The sequence below is a fragment of the Eutrema salsugineum genome, unplaced genomic scaffold, assembly GCF_000478725.1.
Source record: "Eutrema salsugineum unplaced genomic scaffold, Eutsalg1_0 scaffold_4, whole genome shotgun sequence".
NCBI classification, from domain to species: Eukaryota; Viridiplantae; Streptophyta; class Magnoliopsida; order Brassicales; family Brassicaceae; genus Eutrema; species Eutrema salsugineum.
The window spans coordinates 6,593,190-6,609,068 of record NW_006256686.1 but is presented as its reverse complement, the minus strand read 5'-3'; the positions used below and the strand labels follow the sequence as shown (position 1 = coordinate 6,609,068).

The 15,879-nt window shown below is 43.3% G+C and overlaps 2 non-coding genes across 2 annotated transcripts; both read right to left on the bottom strand.

Moving 5' to 3' along the window:
- Positions 1-251: 251 nt before the first annotated feature.
- Positions 252-358, bottom strand: LOC112084765. The gene has a single exon (XR_002898426.1). It is a non-coding gene; the product is annotated as a small nucleolar RNA R71 (small nucleolar RNA).
- Positions 359-6,424: 6,066 nt separating this feature from the next.
- Positions 6,425-6,531, bottom strand: LOC112084825. Its single transcript, XR_002898484.1, has one exon. It is a non-coding gene; the product is annotated as a small nucleolar RNA R71 (small nucleolar RNA).
- Positions 6,532-15,879: the final 9,348 nt, after the last annotated feature.

Sequence of the window (15,879 nt, the reverse complement as noted above, 5' to 3'; positions counted from 1 at the left end):
TCCAGAACTCAAAGTTCCATGGATTGGCAATGGAAGATCCCTTGGAACACTTGGATCAATTTGAAAAAGTGTGTGACTTGGCAAAGATAAATGGAGTTTCTGAGGACAGTTTCAAACTCAGATTATTCCCCTTCAGTCTTGGTGACAAAGCTCACCAATGGGAGAAGAAACTCCCAAGAGGCTCCATTCAAACCAGGGAGCAATGCAAGCAGGCCTTTCTATCTAAGTTCTTCTCCACCTCCAGAACAGAAAAACTGAGGAACCAAATCTCTATCTTCACTCAGCACAGCAATGAGAGTTTTGGTGAAGCATATGAGAGATTCATAAGCTACACCAACCAATGCCCACACCATGGGTTTAGTGAGGCTTCTTTTCTCAGCACACTTTATAGAGGGGCTCTTCCCAAGATTAGAAACCAGCTGGATACTGCCTCCAATGGAAATTTTCTGGGCAAGGAGATTCATGCTGCTTTAGAGCTAGTTGAGAACTTAGCAATGAGCAATGACACTTATGGTGAAGACTATGACAGATCAAATAGATCAGAAGGTTCAAGCTCTGAACAGAGGCTCACTAGAGAGGTTAAGGAGTTGAGGAGTGAACTGGACAAGTTGAAATTGGTTTCTCAAAAACCAATTCACTATGTTGGTGAGTATGAGGAACCTTCTCAAATCTTTGAGAACATCAGTGAAGAAGGTCTTACTCAGGAGGAGCTTAACTACATTGGGAATCAGAGGTTTCAAAGATATCAGTATGGCAATGCCAATCAAAACCTCTCTTACAGGAATCCCAATGTAGCAAACCCACAAGACCAGGTCTATCCCAATTCTCAAGCCCTACAGAACTTTGTTCCCAAGAACAACTTTCAAGGGCCTTTTAAACCCAAGAATCAGTTTGTTCAGAATCAGGGTTTTGGTCAGCAACAACAAGCATTTCAAGGTACTAGTTTCAGTTCACAGCAACAGCTAAAGGTACCACCAGGGTTTGGTCCACCCCAGTTCCAGCAACAAGCGCCGGCTCAACATCAATTTCAGCCACCACCGGTTCAGCAGCAGCCACATATGGGGTCAGATATGGTTGGTACTCTGCAACAACTGCTTCAGGGTCAAAAGGTATTTGCAAGCCAGAATGCAGCCATGCAGCAGGAAATCAAGGAATTGAAGCAAAACCAGGCCTCAAGCTCAAGGAACCAAGGCCATCTACCTGGAAAGCGTGAACCCAACCCCAAAGAATATGCTAAAGCCATTACACTGAGGAGTGGAAAGGAGGTACCTGGTATTGAGCACAACAATGTGATCATTGAGGAAAATGATCAAACTGAGGGGGAGGCAGCCTTAAAAGATGATCAAGTTGCTGAGAGATCAAGGAAAGAAAAGGGTAAAGAGGTAGAAAAGGAACCTGAACCAGAGAAGATATATGTCCCACCACCTCCATACCAACCCAAGCTCCCATTTCCAGGGAGATTTAAGAAGCAACTTGTAGACAAGACAAGAGTTGTATTTGAGAAGGCACTCAATGAGACACCACTTACAACGCCTCTCATTGATGCATTTCTAATGATGCCAAAGATGGGTAAGTTTTTGAAAGATGCCATTCTGAACAAGACTAAAGAGCTTCAAGGCATGGTGGTACTAAGTCATGAATGCAGTGCCATAATTCAGAAGAAGTCCATTCCAAGAAAGTTGACTGATCCAGGGAGTTTCACACTCCCTTGAGCCATTGGACCTCTGCTATTCTCTGGATGCCTTTGTGATCTGGGAGCATCAGTCAGCTTGATGCCATTCTCCATAGCAAAGAAGCTTGGCTTTAGAGTGTTCAAACCTGCAAGGATCTCTCTTATACTTGCAGACAGAGCAGTTAGATTACCTGTTGGGATGTTGGAAGATCTGCCTGTTAAGATAGGTGGTTTTGAGGTTCCAACTGATTTTGTTGTGCTGGAAATGGATGAGGAACCAGTTGATCCTCTTATCTTAGGCAGGCCATTCCCGGCCACAGTAGGAGCTATTATTGATGTTAGAGGTGGGATCATAGAGCTTCAACTTGGGTCTGAGAAGCTTAAGTTTGATGTGAATGCAATGATGAAGAAGCCAACAATAGAAGCGCAATGCTTCTATGTTGAGACAATGGATGAGCTTGCTGATGAGCTTTTAGAGGAGTTAAACACAGAAGATCATCTTCAGATAGGTTTAACAAAAGAACATGGAGACCATGGCTATCTTGAGGATGAAACTTTAGAGCTCATGAAGCTTTTCAACTCTCACAAACCAGAGGGGAGCACCAGTTCTTACTTGAACTTGCACTATGAAGGTTTAGAGGCTAAAGAAAACCAGTTTAGAAGCTCAGAAACGCCAAGGGTTTGCATTCATACCGACCAAAATTCAGTAGGTCTGTTTGCTCGGTGTAATCAGGTTCAAAAGGCCGAGAATATATCGACCTGTACACCGAGCAAAATGAGGTCGGTGTCAGCAAGAAGGGCCAGCACCGAGGGACATTCACTCGGTATTCAGCTCGGTGTGGAGGATGACAAAATACCGAGAATATATCGACCAGCCACACCGAGTAAAATGAGGTCGGTGTCTCGGAGTTCTGTGCAAGGAGATGAAGTCTTGACCCACACCAAGGTGTGTTCAGTCGGTGTGCAAGCTCTGTTTGAGAGGGTTCAAAATGCCGAGGAAATATCGACCAGCCACACCGAGGTGATTCAGGTCGGTATGAACTCGGAGGCCAAGGAGGAAATGGGTTCTCAAGGGGGTTCTGAGGTTGTTCAGAAGCAATGCAACAAGGCTAAAGGTGAAGCACAAGCACAAGCACAACAAGCCTCACTAGATGCATTTGACAAGGATTGGGATGAATCTAATGCACCCCCTGTTGAGCTCAAGCCTCTACCAACAGGGCTCAGGTTTGCCTTCTAGGGCTTAAACTCCACATATCCAGTGATCATCAATGATAGCTTATTAGAGCATGAAGAGAGTGCATTGCTTAGTGAGATAAGAAAGTTCAGGAGAGCCATAGGATACTCTTTGGCTGATATTAGAGGGATCTCTCCTGACATATGCACCCACAGGATACTCAAGCTCCTTGAGGCAGGGATAATTTACCCAATCTCTGACTCAAGGTGGGTATCTGCTGTTCACGTTGTGCCCAAGAAAGGTGGGATCACGGTGGTTAAAAACGAGAAGGATGAGCTGATATCTAATAGGACTATAACAGGACACAAAATGTGTATAGACTATAGAAAGCTCAATGCAGCCTCTAGGAAAGATCATTTTCCTTTGCCTTTCATTGATCAGATGTCAGAGAGGCTTGCAAACCATCCCTTCTTTTGTTTTCTTGATGGGTACTCGGGTTTCTTTCAAATCCCCATAGATCCCCGAGATCAAGAGAAAACAACATTTACTTGCCCTTATGGCACATTTGCATACAGGCGCATGCCTTTTGGTCTTTGTAACGCCCCTGCCACATTCCAGCATTGCATGATGCATATATTCTCTGACATCATTGAACAGAAGGTGGAGGTGTTCATGGATGATTTTTCTGTCTATGGCTCCTCCTTCTCGGATTGTCTCTCTAATTTGTCACAGGTCTTGGAGAGATGTGAGCAGCATAACCTGGTGTTAAATTGGGAGAAATGCCACTTTATGGTGCAGGAAGGGATTGTGCTTGGGCATAAGATATCTGAGAAGGGCATAGAGGTTGACAGAGCAAAGGTGGAAGTGATGGTGAATCTGCAAACTCCCACTTCAGTCAAAGGGATAAGGAGTTTCCTTGGGCATGCAGGGTTTTACAGAAGATTCATTAAAGATTTCTCAAGAATAGCCAGACCCTTGACAAGGCTGTTGATTAAAGAAGTTGACTTTATCTTTGATGCTGAGTGTGAAGAAGCCTTCAAGATGATCAAGGATGCATTAGTCAGTGCACCAATAGTCCAGACTCCAGACTGGTCCCTTCCTTTTGAGGTTATGACTGATGCATCAGATTTTGCAGTTGGAGCTGTACTTGGCCAGAGGAAGGACAGGAAGCTTCATGTCATCTACTATGCCAGTAGAACCATTGACTCTGCCCAAGAGAAGTATGCTACTACTGAGAAGGAAATGTTGGCAATAGTCTTTGCTTTTGATAAATTCAGAAGCTACCTGGTGGGATCAAAAGTCATTGTATATACTGATCATGCAGCCCTCAGGTATCTGATGACCAAGAAAGATGCTTAGCCTAGACTATTGAGATGGGTTCTTATACTTCAGGAGTTTAATATGGAAGTACAAGACAAGAAGGGTATAGAGAATGGAGCTGCAGACCATCTCTCTAGGTTAAGAGTAGACTCTGAAGTCCCTCTTAATGACAGTCTTCCTGAGGAATCATTGATGGTGCTCAACTCTTATTTAAAGTTTGAAGAAGTTGATCACATCCAAGAGAAGAGAATGCCCTGGTTTGCTGATATTGTGAACTTTCTTGCTTGTGGAGTGGAACCACCTGAACTTGATGCTTACCACAGAAAGAAGTTCTTCAGAGATGTCCAAAGATACCATTGGGATGAGCCCTACCTGTATGTCCTGAACAAAGATCAGCTGTATAGAAGGTGTCTTGCTGAGAAGGAGATGCAACCTGTGTTGCAAGAGTGTCATGGTTCAGGCTTTTGGGGGTCACATGGGAGCATTCAAGACTGTAGCCAAGGTTCTTCAGAGTGGGTTTTGGTGGCCCACAATGTTCAAGGATGCTCATATGGTTGTTTCAGCATGTGATGTCTGTCAGAGGCATGGAAACATTTCAAAGAGGAATGAGATGCCTCAAAATCCAATACTAGAGGTTGAAATCTTTGATTGTTGGGGAGTTGATGACGAGTGGAGATTTTGACTCATTCTAACTTGTGTTTACTGATTGTTTTAGGAGTTTTTGGAGTCTTTTCAGGAAGTTTCAGGTGACTTAGAGGTCTTATCAAAAGATTGGAGTGTTTAGGAGGCATTGGAGCAAAAGGAGATGAATTTGAGCAATAAGAAGCTATTTCACACGTTTTTGGAGAAATCATCCCCGGAGCACCTGCTCCCGGTTTGGACCCTTCGTGGAGCACCTGCTCCAGACGGGAGTAAAATAAGGAAATCGACTTTTACCTAATTTTAGGAGGAGAAAGAGAATAAAAAGTCGACAGCCGCCTGTGTTTTATAATCACGTTTTTCCACAGACTTTCTACGCTTTCTTTTTACAATTTCCAGAACCAGAGAGTTTTTATTTGTAAGCTTTTGGGAGAAGAAATCTGCTACACTTTGAGAAGAATTCTGAACCCTATAATCTCTTCTGCGATTTTAATTCATGAATTCCTTTCCATCTGTTTCTGTGTTTCTTTTCTCCATGTCTGAGTAGATCTCTTAGCTAGATTAGAGCGTTCAAAGGATTTCATGAGTTAAAGGATTAGATGCAAATAGGGCTTAATATCTATTGTCTTCACCATTGTTAGACTTAATGCTTAGGTTGAATTGATCACTCAATCTGCGATTTTAGGTTAATCTGTTCATCAAAAGTGTAATAGGTTGCTAGAATAAACATTGGTGAGCGATTTGTCCTTAGCCAACGACAGTTGAAGTTAAGGCAAATTGTGAACAGATCAAACCTGCTAGCTAATGCTTGTCTGCAATTTTCTAGGTTCAAACGACAGTTTAGGATTTAGGTTGTTAGACAAAGTTATCGAGATCACGACAGTGGATCGATAAGCTTTTCTGTTTGAGTTCGAGACTTGCGTTACACTTGTGCCCTGAATAGTCATCTGATTCTATTCTCTGAAATTCCTGCGAATTGCTTTGGTCTAGTGCTTTTTTTATTTGAATTTAAATCGTTGTTTGCCATTCTGTTACTTTTTAGTTTTCAAAACAAACCATCTTTCGTCTTCGCTTTAATTCAATCCTCACAAATCCATAGAGTAACACTGGTCCTCTGGATTTCGAATCCTTTATATTACAACCACATCACTGTTCTATTGCAGTAGAAACTAGGAGTATATCCAGTCTGAATCAGTTGACTTTATGGGGCCTTTCATATCATCTTATGTGGACTATGTGTCCAAGTGGGTTGAGGCCATTGCTTCCCCTACCAATGACTCCAAGGTAGTAGTCACAACAGGGCTGCGATTGCTCCTCCAACCATTCAGAGGCAAGACTTTGAGATCAAACCTCAGCTGATCTCATTGGTGAAGCAGCACCTCTTTCATGGGCTTCCTGCTGAGATTCCGATGGACCACATCGAGAATTTTGAGGAGATTTGCAGCACGACTGGATCAAACGGGATACCAGCCGATTTCTTGAAGTGCAAGCTTTTTCCATTCTCACTTGCGGACAAAGCTTTGCGCTGGCTGAAGTCATTACCACCTGGGTCATTGACTACATGGGAAGAGTGCAGATCAGCATTTTTGGACCATTTCTACACTAAGGCAAAAACTGCAGCTCTGAAGAACAAGATCTCGTCGTTTAAACAGCAACCTGGTGAAGCTTTCTGCGAAGCTTGGGAGAGGTACAAGGAGTACCGAAGAGAGTGCCCTCACCATGGGTTCTCTGATGAGCAGATTCTGTCAACCTTTTATGATGGTGTCAACTGGGATTACAGGAATGCTTTGAATGCAGCTAGCAATGGCGATTTCATGACTAAGTCCAAAGAAGCTGCTTATGAGTTGATTGAGAACTTAGCTGCAAGCTCCAGCAACAAATCCCAAGAGTATGACAGGTCTAGCAAATCAGTTCATAGTGTGGAGTTGAGCAAAATCGATGAGCTTACAGCAAAGGTGAATCTGCTGTTGAGAGAGAACCAGAGATCTGTGCATTTTGCTGATGAGGTTGCCGATGCACCTCTTGCCCAAGAGTTTGTAGATGCAGAGAATAATGATCAGATGGAGGTAAATTTCGTGAATGGACAAGGGTATGTGCAGAATCGCAGTTTCAACAACTTCAGAAGCCACCCGAATTTGTCCTACAGAAGCAACAATGTTGAGAACCCTCAGGATCAGGTCTATCCGCAGCAAGGAGTGCAGAACCAGTCAGGATTTCAGAAGAACTTCTCCAGCAACTTCCAAGGAAAGCAGTTCATCACCAATCAGAATCGATTTCAAGGTGGAAATCAGCAGAAGTTGCTTTTCACAAGTCTACAGCCTTCTTCGAGTTCCTCAAATAACTCGCAGGATGAGCTGAAAAACTTGATGCAACAGCTGCTGGTTAATCAGCAAAAGTCTTCCATGGAGATTAATGCCAAAGTGGACACCATGTACAATGATTTGAATGGCAAGTATGAGGCTGTGTGGACTCATGTGAAGAAGCTGGATGTTCAGGTACCTCAGACTGCAGAAGCTGTGAAGAGATCACCTGGAACTCTTCCTGGAAAAGGTGAAAACCCCAGGAATGAGTTTGTGAATGCTATTGAGCTTAAAAGTGGGAAGACTCTACATGCTGCACCAACAAGCTCTGTCTCAGAAAAGAGGAAGAAAAAGGACGTGGAGCACCTGCTCCAAGAAGAAGAACCAGCTCATGACGTAAAAAAGACGAAGGAGCACTCTTCCTCCATCGGAGCACCTGCTCCAAAATCTGGAGCACCTGCTCCAGACGTAGATTTGACGAAGGAGCACCCTGAGCCAACGAGGGAGCACCTGCTCCAGCCACCTGCTCCAGCAAACATTCCTGCAAGAGTTTACACGCCTAAGGTACCTTACCCAGTTCCACCAAAGAAGTCTCGCAAGGACTTAGAGGATGCAAAGTGCAGGGAGATGCTGAAGGATTTAACTGTAAAGCTCCCTCTAGCTGATGCTGTTCAGATGATACCAGCCCTTAAAAGATACATGAAGGGGTTAGTGTCTGGGAAAGCTGTGGAGGAAGAGAGTGTCATGATGGTTTCGAAGGAGTGCAGTGCTGTGCTTCAGAACAAAGTGCTGAAGAAGAGAAGTGATCCAGGAAGGTTTGTTCTCTCAGTCAGGATTGGAAATGTACTTTTTGCAAGGTCTCTCTGCGATCTAGGTTCAAGTGTGAATCTGATGCCTTACTCTGTAGCCAAGCGATTGGGTTACACCAGATTCAAACCGACGAAAATCTCGCTGGTATTTGCTGATAGATCAACCAAGTTCCCTGTTGGTATACTTGAGGATCTGCATGTTCAGATAGGTGATACACTCATTCCAACAGATTTTGTGGTTCTGGAGCTTGATGAAGAACCCAAGGATCCTTTGATATTGGGTCGATCCTTCTTATGCACAGCTGGTGCAATCATAGATGTGAAAGAAGGAGTGATAGATCTCCAGCTGGGAGATATGGTGGTGCGATTTGAGATGAATAAACTCTTCAAGAAACCAATGCTGGACGGACAGACATTTGTCATAGATGATGGTTCAGGCATTGCTGAAGAGGTTGCTGAAGAGGTTTTGGCCATCGATCCTCTCGAAGTTGCACTCACCAAAGCTGAAGGAGAACATGGGTATTTGAGTGAAGAAGCTGATGGGTTTGCAAAAATGCTGAATGCAAGCATGAGGATGCAAAGGCAGGTGGCGTACATGAGTTTAGAAGGCGAGGAGAGCTCACCTGCAGAAAAAGCCAACGGAGCACCTGCTCTGAACCCTGGAGCACCTGCTCCCGACGGTTTGATTGATGGACCTTGGAGCGAATTGAGAGCTCCGAAGCTTGAGCTCAAACCCCTTCCTGTGGGGCTCAGGTACGCGTTTCTGGGACCCAATTCGACATTCCCTGTGATAGTGAACTCTGAATTGAACAATGTAGAAATTGCCTTGCTTCTTTGTGAAATTAGAAAGTATAGGAAAGCTATAGGATATTCACTAGATGACATTCCAGGGATTTCTCCTGATCTTTGCATGCATAGAATACATCTAGAAGATGAATCAATGACTTCTGTAGAACATCAGAGGAGGTTAAACCCGAATCTACAAGATGTTGTAAAGAAAGAAATAATGAAACTTCTAGAAGCTGGTGTGATCTATGCAATTTCAGATAGTAATTGGGTCAGTCCGGTTCATGTAGTTCCTAAGAAAGGTGGCATCACTGTGATAAAAAATGATAGGAATGAATTGATACCAACTAGAACTGTTACTGGGCATCGAATGTGCATAGATTACAGGAAATTGAATGCTGCAACTCGCAAAGATCATTTTCCTTTACCATTTATCGATCAGATGCTTGAACGCTTGGCTAACCATCCTTATTACTATTTCTTAGATGGTTATTCAGGTTTCTTTCAGATCCCAATCCACCCGGACGACCAGGAGAAGACGACATTCACATGTCCTTATGGCACCTTTGCATATCGCAGAATGCCATTTGGCTTGTGTAATGCTCCAGCAACATTCCAACGCTGCATGATGTCGATTTTCACTGACCTGATTGAAGACATAATGGAAGTTTTCATGGACGATTTTTCTGTCTATGGAAGCTCCTTTTCTGTCTGTTTGTCTAATCTGTGCAGGGTCTTGCAGCGGTGTGAGGAGAAGCATCTGGTGCTTAACTGGGAGAAATGCCATTTCATGGTAAGAGATGGGATCGTGCTGGGACACAAAATCTCAGAGAAAGGGATCGAGGTGGACAGGGCAAAGATCGAGGTGATGATGAGTCTGCAGCCACCAACATCGGTCAAGGGGGTTCGCAGTTTTCTGGGCCACGCAGGTTTTTACAGACGCTTCATCAAAGATTTCTCGAAGATTGCCAGGCCCCTGACGCAGCTGCTGTGCAAGGATGTGAAATTCGAGTTTGATGATGCATGTTTGGAGGCATTTCACAGGATAAAAGGAGCTTTGGTCAGCGCTCCTATTGTCCAGCCACCAGATTGGGAACTACCTTTTAGGTCATGACCGATGCTAGCGATAATGCAGTGGGAGCAGTGCTGGGACAGAGGAAAGAAAAGAGGCTCCATGTTATCTATTATGCTAGTCGAACACTCGACGAGGCTCAGTGCAGATATGCCACAACTGAAAAGGAGCTTCTTGCAGTGGTTTATGCTTTTGAGAAGTTCAGGTCTTACCTTGTTGGGTCGAAAGTTGTTGTTCACACAGACCATGCAGCTCTGAAATACCTGTTGACGAAGAAGGACGCCAAGCCAAGGCTCCTTCGATGGATCCTTTTGCTGCAGGAGTTTGATTTAGAGATTAAAGACAAAAAAGGGATTGATAATGGTGTTGCAGACCACTTGTCGAGGCTGAAGATAGATGATGACATTCCACTAAATGACAGCCTTCCTGATGAACAAGTTTACGCCATAGAAGTTTCTGGGTTCGACGAGCACCTGCTCCCCACCGGAGCACCTGCTCTGACGAGTTTTTGCAACCAAGTTGACATAGATCGGCATTCTGGTTTCCCATGGTTTGGAGAGATTGCAAATTACCTTGCTGCAGAGCAGGAACCTGCAGGTTTTGTGGGAAACAAAAAGAAGAAGTTTCTAAAGGATGTGAGGCACTACTTTTGGGACGAGCCTTATTTATACAGGCATTGCTCTGATGGAATCTTCCGAAGATGTGTAGCTGACGAGGAGATACCAGGAGTGTTGTTTCATTGCCATGGATCTTCTTATGCAGGTCACTTCGCCACTTTCAAGACTGTGTCGAAAATTCTCCAAGCTGGGTATTGGTGGCCGACGATGTTCCGAGATGCAGCGAGTTTTATCTCCAGGTGTGACACATGTCAGAGACAAGGGAACATCAGCAGGAGGAATGAGATGCCTCAGAATTTCATCTTGGAAGTCGAGATTTTCGATGTGTGGGGTATAGACTTCATGGGACCTTTTCCACCATCTTATGGGAATGAGTATATTCTGGTGGCAGTTGACTATGTATCAAAGTGGGTGGAAGCTCTGGCTAGTCCCACAAATGACGCAAAGGGGGTTTTAAAGATGTTCAAATCTGTCATTTTTCCCAGGTTTGGTGTGCCGCGAGTGGTGATCAGCGATGGAGGCTCTCACTTCATCAACAAAATCTTTGAAAACTTGTTGAAGAAGAATGGCGTAAGGCATAAAGTGGCGACCCCATACCATCCTCAGACGAGTGGGCAAGTAGAGGTTTCCAACAGGGAAATCAAGAACATTCTGCAGAAGACTGTGAGCACCACAAGGAAGGATTGGGCAGTGAAGCTTGATGATGCTCTTTGGGCATACAGAACAGCTTACAAAACACCTTTGGGGACTACACCATTCCATTTGGTGTATGGAAAAGCATGTCATCTTCCAGTGGAACTTGAGTACAAAGCTGCTTGGGCAGTGAAGCTGCTGAATTTCGATGCAAGGAGTGCTCAGGAGAGGAGAGCAATGCAGTTGCATGAGCTGGAGGAAATTAGGCACCTGGCCTATGAAAACTCGAAGATTTACAAAGAGAGGACAAAAGCTTTTCATGACAAGAGGATCCTCAACAGAAGCTTTGCACCAAACGATCAGGTATTGCTCTTTAACTCTAGATTGAAATTGTTTCCAGGGAAGCTGAGATCGAGATGGTCTGGACCATTCACCATCAAGGAGGTTCGACCATATGGAGCTGTAGTGTTGCTGGACACTAAAGGAGGCGAGTTTGTTGTCAATGGACAGAGGTTGAAACCATACCTTGCTGGTCCAAATATCGCAGAGGGTGAATCAGTCACCTTAAGCGATCCTCCTCAAGCCTAAATGGCTTTCCAAGTCAAGCTAATGACGTAAAACAAGCGCTTGGTGGGAGGCAACCCACCGGTAAGAGTCTCTAACTTTGTGTCTTTCAATTCTTAGCTACTAACTTTATTTTTAGGTTCTTTGTTTTCAAAAAAAAAAAAAAAAAAAAAAAAAAAAAAAAAAGGTAAGAAGTTGTTCAACGTGGAAGAGAAGATGTGAGGAAGAAGAAGGAAGAGCACCCAACCGGAGCACCTGCTCCATCTGCTGGGTTGGTTGCTCAAAGCGTAAAAACTGACGAAAGAGCACCCCCTCCTCAGTCGGAGCACCTGCTCCACAGGGTGCTCACCACGTAAAAAGTGACGAAGGAGCAATCCAAGGGAAACCGGAGCACCTGCTCCGGCACCTGCTCCAGACGAACAAAAGACGAGGGAGCACCCAGCTCTGTTCCGGAGCACCTGCTCCACCGGGGTGCTCTACATGTGCGAACCAGGTAAGTTTTCTGGACACTTCTCTAGCTTATTTTTACACCGGGGACGGTGTGAAGTAAGTCCGGGGGAGGGTCGTGTCCCTTGTACTTCTTTCTTTTGCTTTCTTCCTTTTAGTACTTTCTTTGAGTCAGTTTTTAGTTTGTTTGTTTGAGTCATTTAGTTCTTTGTGTTTGTTTGAGTCATTTAGTTCTTTGAGTCAGTTTGTTATATGAGTCAAAGTCAAAGCTTGTGGGAATTAGGACCAATTCTATGATGATTTCAGACCATTTGTGAATCTTGACCATCTTCTTCTAGTGATTATTGCTGCAGAATCATCTAGATCGACTAATGGAAAATCCAAAGACAAGCAGTAGACTAGAGGAGCCCAAAATTCTTGACACATCCAATGAACCTGAGCTAATTTTTCAGCTTTTCATTTTCCTCATCGATCAGGTTAGTGCTCATAGGGCTTGACTCCTCATTCTTACCTGACAAATAAAGACCTGTGTGATAGATTTGGTATTCCTCTCTTATGTTCTAAGCATTGTTTCAGGCTGTTTCTAAAAAAATATGATCAAAAAACAGAAAAGATTGAAATGATTTTCTTTTAGAAGTAAAGGGTTAGGAAAATTTCCAAGGATCCCATTATTTTACTTCTAAAGTGGAATGATCACACAAGGGATGGAAGCGAGGGGTAGGAAAATTTCCTGTGACCCCATTATTCGCCTACACCTTTGATATATGATGAGGGGACAAACCGGGGATTCGGTGGCAATCACCATCAATACTCGCGTCTTTGAACCTTGTTATATGTGCCGAAAAAAAAAAAAAAAAAAAAAAAAAAAAAAAAAGAAACAGCTTGAAAAGTGAATAAGTTCGGGGGAGAGGAAAGGTACTTTTGTGTAGTATGGTCAATTTGTTGAGGTATAAGTATGGGAACGAGTCTAGAAGGTCCTTAGCACTGGTTTTATCGATGAGACTCAGCGATGATGGGACATGGATGATGTTATGAAATTGAGGGACTAATCTGGAAAGCTGCAGCGTCTACGGAGAAGTACATGGAGGTTAGATTTTTGATTGATTTTGCAGCAGATTGTCACATGCCTTGGTCAGGTTTACGGTCTTTTGAGTTTTGCGAGTTCCCAGCTTTATCCAGTCATTCTTTTGGAGTTGAATTTGAGTTTGTTTGAGGACAAACATGGATTCAAGTTCGGGGGAGTTGACGAGTGGAGATTTTGACTCATTCTAACTTGTGTTTACTGATTGTTTTAGGAGTTTTTGGAGTCTTTTCAGGAAGTTTCAGGTGACTTAGAGGTCTTATCAAAAGATTGGAGTGTTTAGGAGGCATTGGAGCAAAAGGAAATGAATTTGAGCAATAAGAAGCTATTTCACACGTTTTTGGAGAAATCATCCCCGGAGCACCTGCTCCCGGTTTGGACCCTTCGTGGAGCACCTGCTCCAGACGGGAGTAAAATAAGGAAATCGACTTTTACCTAATTTTAGGAGGAGAAAGAGAATAAAAAGTCGACAGCCGCCTGTGTTTTATAATCACGTTTTTCCACAGACTTTCTACGCTTTCTTTTTACAATTTCCTGAACCAGAGAGTTTTTACTTGTAAGCTTTTGGGAGAAGAAATCTGCTACACTTTGAGAAGAATTCTGAACCCTATAATCTCTTCTGCGATTTTAATTCATGAATTCCTTTCCATCTGTTTCTGTGTTTCTTTTCTCCATGTCTGAGTAGATCTCTTAGCTAGATTAGAGCGTTCAAAGGATTTCATGAGTTAAAGGATTAGATGCAAATATGGCTTAATATCTATTGTCTTCACCATTGTTAGACTTAATGCTTAGGTTGAATTGATCACTCAATCTGCGATTTTAGGTTAATCTGTTCATCAAAAGTGTAATAGGTTGCTAGAATAAACATTGGTGAGCGATTTGTCCATAGCCAACGACAGTTGAAGTTAAGGCAAATTGTGAACAGATCAAACCTGCTAGCTAATGCTTGTCTGCAATTTTCTAGGTTCAAACGACAGTTTAGGATTTAGGTTGTTAGACAAAGTTATCGAGATCACGACAGTGGATCGATAAGCTTTTCTGTTTGAGTTCGAGACTTGCGTTACACTTGTGCCCTGAATAGTCATCTGATTCTATTCTCTGAAATTCCTGCGAATTGCTTTGGTCTAGTGCTTTTTTTATTTGAATTTAAATCGTTGTTTGCCATTCTGTTACTTTTTAGTTTTCAAAACAAACCATCTTTCATCTTAGCTTTAATTCAATCCTCACAAATCCATAGAGTAACACTGGTCCTCTGGATTTCGAATCCTTTATATTACAACCACATCACTGTTCTATTGCAGTAGAAACTAGGAGTATATCCAGTCTGAATCAGTTGACTTTATGGGGCCTTTCATATCATCTTATGTGGACTATGTGTCCAAGTGGGTTGAGGCCATTGCTTCCCCTACCAATGACTCCAAGGTAGTAGTCAAGTTGTTCAAGAACATTATCTTCCCAAAATTTGGAGTACCCAGGGTTGTTATTTCTGATGTAGGATCTCATTTTGTGAACAAGACCTTGGAGGGATTGCTGAGAAAGCATGGAGTGAAACACAAGGTAGCTACTCCTTATCATCCTCAAACTAGTGGCCAGGTTGAAGTATCTAATAGACAGATTAAGGCCATTCTTGAGAGGACTATTAGCTCAAGCAGAAAAGATTAGAGCAGAAGGCTGGATGATGCATTGTGAGCTTATAGAACAGCCTTTAAGACTCCAATTGGGACATCTCCTATCAATCTGCTATATGGGAAGAGCTGCCACCTTCCTGTTGAGCTGGAGTACAAGGCTTTATGGACTGTGAAGCTGCTGAACTTTGATATCAAGACAGCTCAAGAGAAAAGGATCATTCAACTCCATGAACTTGAAGAGATCAGGCTGGGGGCTTTTGAGAGCTCCAAGATTTATAAAGAAAAGACCAAGGCTCTGTATGATCAAAAAATTCTGAAAAGGGATTTCAAGGAAGGTGATCTGGTGTTGCTGTTCAACTCTAGGCTTAAGTTGTTTCCTGGAAAACTTAAGTCTAGATGGTCTGGTCCCTTTAAGGTTCTTGAGGTCAGGCCATATGGAGCTGTTGTGTTAGAGGGCAAAAATGGTGTAGAGTTTGTAGTCAATGGCCAAATGATCAAGCACTACCTGGTCTCACAAAGGAAAGAGGAAGCTACATCAGTTCCCCTTCTTGATCCACCACCAGCCTATTAAACAGGTTTCCAAAGTCAAACTTAGAGACTCAAACAAAATGCTCTTGGGACACACCCCAAGCTTATCCATGTATATAGTTTCTTTTCTTGCTTTCTTTGGTTGTTTTTAGGACGTTTAATCTTTTGTTCAAGTGTGTACAAGTTTTAGAAAGGTCCAGGTGCAGTTTTGAAAGGATTGGAGACGAGAAAAGATGAAAAATGGGCTGAGGAATGCATTCATATCGACATGGTTTCTCTTGGTGTGTTTGCTCGGTGTAATCAGGCTCAAAAGGCCAAGAATATATCGACCTGTACGCCGAGAAAAATGAGGTCGGTGTGGAGCACAAGATGGCAAAGGATACCTCACACCAAGGTGAATCCACTCGGTATTCTGCTCGGTGTAATCAGGCTAAAAATACCGAGAATATATCGACCTGTACACCGAGCAGATTGAGGTCGGTGCAGCACAGAGAGGAGCCAGGCCATGCTCCACACCGAGGTGAATCTACACGGTGCAAGACCTCGGTGCAACAAGGGAAGAAACTTAGAAACACACCAACTTCCACACCAACCAAATGCACGTCGATA